The sequence below is a fragment of the Cardiocondyla obscurior genome, linkage group LG11 (assembly GCF_019399895.1).
Source record: "Cardiocondyla obscurior isolate alpha-2009 linkage group LG11, Cobs3.1, whole genome shotgun sequence".
NCBI lineage: Eukaryota > Metazoa > Arthropoda > Insecta > Hymenoptera > Formicidae > Cardiocondyla > Cardiocondyla obscurior.
In genome coordinates this window covers 7,347,316-7,351,414 of record NC_091874.1, presented here as the reverse complement: position 1 = coordinate 7,351,414, position 4,099 = coordinate 7,347,316, and the positions used below count along the sequence as shown (strand labels likewise).

Below are 4,099 nucleotides of genomic sequence, written 5' to 3'. Positions count from 1 at the left end.
GCCAAGGGAGAAGAAGAAATACGAATTGAATGCGCCGGTTTTAGAGACCATGCAATTATTGAAAACTGTGGAACAATAACAATACAACCAGGTTGCAAAATTAAAGCAAAAACCGCCACGATGAGTCACCCGTCTACTCAAGCAACTAAATTTCTACATCATTACACACCATCTAGCAACCTCAGCATTCTGCAATTGTATGAACCAACGCGTGAAAAATTTAATATTAATTTAACGGAAACTACAGATGAAATATGGGTGTCAGATCATAGCAATATAGAAGCAACGCTTAATGATATTATTCAAAAAGCTCAACAACTTAGAGAAAGAAAAATTCAAGAATGGAAAACTACTGCCTACAGCACCGTCGCCTGCAGCATTGGAGTACTAGGAATCATAATCTTTATCTTCTCCTTGACCTGTCGGACCCCATGTGTGGGCAAGACCCTGAACCGTCTTTTCCTAGAATTTTGCCGCAGGGGAAGAACTGAAAGACCGACACCACACCCCGCAGCTAGCTATATAAACCTAAACCCTGAGATCCCCCAGGAACAGTCGAACCAAAAGAGTGCTGAAGCCACGACGGTCGAATCAAAGTTATAAATAAAAAAAATATATATTTTTATTTTACCGGAAGCAGTAAGTGACTGAAGCAAATAAGATTTAAAATTAAGACTAATCCTTTGGTTCCGTCACTTTTAGGAAATTTTTATATGAATCGCCAAGAAGCGAGCCGACACTGGAGAAGAATAACGGATAGGATCCGAAGAAGTATCCGACCCAGGAATCAACCCATTATGTCATCGCATCAAGAATCAGACGTCGGGCCAACGGACCCGTACGTATTTCATTCACCGGCCAGACAGCCTGACGCCCCAAGTGCTTATCAGTACGAAGAACCGGTAGTGCAACGATCCCGGACACCAGAGCTCATTCGAGAAATACTCGATGAGATAAGGAGGCTTCCGGATACGGAACAGGAAGACAATGTGAGCACGCAGACAAACTATGACAACGAGGGATACATCGCGATGCGCCCTGTTGGGATAGCGTCCCCGGTGCGACCGAGGGAACCATCCCCGGAACCATCGATTGCTACGCAGACAACGCGGGCACCGGACTCCCCTCGGGACGATTACATAAACGACAGGCCAACCTATATGGAGCATGTGAGGGACCGGGATCACACCACAAGAGTTCCTCAGGGATCCCCGCCACTGCCACAGCCGACGCACGTGCAGGTACCCCCGTATTATAGAGATTATTTACATTTTAACGCGATGCCGGCATACAATTTAGTCTGTCATTCGGCTTGGTATATACAAGTCGAAAATTATATGGTGATGTGCCCGCAGTGCGCTACTGCAGAGCATATATTTTGCGCTCCTGACAGACCAAACACAACTTTCCGACAATTTCATGCAATCTCACGAAATTTACAACATACTACTATGCACTGTGGTAGATGCTACCGATTGATTATTCAAACGCGACGAGCGATCGATTGTTACACTTGTCGTACTTATGTAATTCAACATTATTACGGAATCGAACGAATGATTTATCATTTGATTTGCGACTTAATCATTTCACAACAAAATGTTCCAACTTAAAATACAATTACAAACGTATGAGAATTATAAAACCTATTAATCCTTAATTATAAGTATATGCTATTAATCCTAAAAAAAAAAAAAAAATATATAACACCATATAATATAAAAAAAAAACCTATCTTTATATAACAATATTACAAATGGTCAATTAACTGGCCAAGGCTTATTATATTAATTAAACACGCTTATATTATAAAAACAAATGTATTTTATAGTATTATATATACATTATCACTAATATAACATTAAAAAGTTGTTATAGTTGTAGTAGTAGTAGCAGCGTATGCGTTCATCTTGGTGATGGGATATACTAAAATAGATAGAAATATATATATATTATAAAGTAAATAAAAATAACATTTATATAACTGCTATACATTTATAACATACCTTATTAATCAACCAAGCTATTCCACTAATAAACCTACAATAAAACAAAAAAAAAAAAGCATTAATAAATACAATAACTCCTAACCTTAATCCAAGCTTAATAGAATTTAAATACTATATACTTATCTAATACTGGTGATGGAAAAATGAAATTGTTCCACAAAGAGCCACCTCCAAAATGTTCAACCTAGAATAGAAAATATCATAATTAAGAATACATTAAATTTATATACTTTAAATACATACATATAGAACATACATACCTAGTAATTTGGTATAAGGGGAACATTGTACGCTTTATTAAATACCCTGAAACATATAAAGTAGTTAGACTTTGTAAAATACAATTAAAACTTTGCTATAATAAATCATTATTACATACCATTGAAAATCAGCTATACTAACTCCATAATAATATAATCCTTTATTCAACTCTGCGATCGACTGATCCTACTGCTATCCTGAAACATATATAAATAATTAAACAAAATACTTTAACAAATATATACAAAAACATAACCTTACTTAAAGTTCGGAGGCCGAACTTCCCCATGAAGGGAGATGTCACATCCTGCGACGACTAGGAGACGTTTTATTAACACGGGTAAAAACTTCACCACCGGCGAAAATTTTTCAAAAATCATATTATTAAAAATAATTCTACTACACCAACTACACCGGCATTCATAAATTTCACCACTTGTAGTACAGTCACTCGACAAATCTTTAAAGAGACACAAGCGACATCTACAATAAGTCCGTTTTAAGTCAAGTCCAGAGCCAACCAATCATAACCTGACCCATTAAATTTACTCTAACTACACTCAATTACACATGTAGACCCAAGAAACCGACATTTTGTGACAACTCCTACTAACAAATCTTATGAACAATTATTAACTATTGAAAATAAAACTTATAACAATGATATATAAATAAAAAATATATAGAAACATGTTCTTCTGTCTTACGGTAACAACATACGTAAAAATAACAGTTTCATAATAAGACATTTTTTAATATCAATTGTTATAAACAATTAAAATTATATATAAAATATAAAAACTGTGATGGCTATCAATCTTGTTGTTAAAAATACAAAAACTTTTGTATATACCATTTTTTCGGTATCTGTAATAGTTTCCGAGATATAAAAATTTCCTGAATTTGAATCTCTCAGTTCAACTTTTCTCTTATGAAACTAAGGAACCACAAATCAAATCGTATAAAAATAAAATAAAATATAAAAAACAATATAACTGATAGAAAAAATTATATAGCTGTATTCGTCTCTCTCTATAGAAACAGAATATATGAAAATAATCACACCATTATTAAATAATAATATATATATAACTTATAATATATAACTTTTGATAATAAACAATATTAATTATAATTTTTTTGAAAAGCCTATAAGACCTATAATAACTTTTATTATAACATTTTCTATATAAAATCAAAAACCTAATTTATAAAAAGAATTAAAGGAAAAGTCACCCGTTATAAGGCAAAAGTCCCAGTAAGTGCCAATGTACATACATATATATCTGCGTCTAACGGTAATTACCGGGACCACAAGTTTAACCCTTAATATTTTTAAAAATAATAATCATAAAAATATGCTGATTAATTTAAATTAAACCTTGAACCTTTTCCTTTAAAACCATACCCTAATAATAATTTTTACTCACCTTGCATACCTAATTAATTTAAATAATACCCGTAGTCAATCGGTCCTCGAACCATATATATAAATGTACGTACAAAGACTTAGCCGCGAGAATGGTAAAGGCATAGGACTTAGCCGCGCGTACTCTTGTCTTTTCATCTATAAAAATTACTAAGTATGAATTTCGAGACGGACTTAGCCGCGAAAATGAACGATGGACTTAGCCGCACAGACTATACGATGGACTTAGCCGCGTGAGCTCTCTTATAGAACTTAGACTCTCGATCAACCAACATAAAATTAAAAATTTAATAATTTTTACTTTTTGTTATATACGTTCTAAAGAGCCTTAAATAACTAATAACAAACCCTTATAAACCATTTCTTAATCTGCCTTAGTTTTGGACTTATAAATTTTTAA

General features: G+C 33.6%; 1 long non-coding RNA gene across 3 annotated transcripts; it reads right to left on the bottom strand.

Annotated features, from left to right (window-relative positions):
* Window positions 1–1,768: 1,768 nt before the first annotated feature.
* LOC139106371 (uncharacterized) lies at window positions 1,769–3,233 on the bottom strand. Of its 3 annotated transcripts, XR_011546344.1 has the most exons (4): window positions 2,532–2,863; window positions 2,389–2,467; window positions 2,270–2,315; window positions 1,769–2,193 (listed from the first exon to the last, which is right to left on the bottom strand). It is a non-coding gene; the product is annotated as an uncharacterized lncRNA (long non-coding RNA). The 3 variants fall into 3 exon arrangements; XR_011546343.1 differs by having other exon boundaries at window positions 1,769–1,926; window positions 2,007–2,467; window positions 2,532–3,233; XR_011546342.1 differs by having other exon boundaries at window positions 1,769–2,315; window positions 2,532–2,743.
* Between the last annotated feature and the right edge of the window lie 866 nt (window positions 3,234–4,099).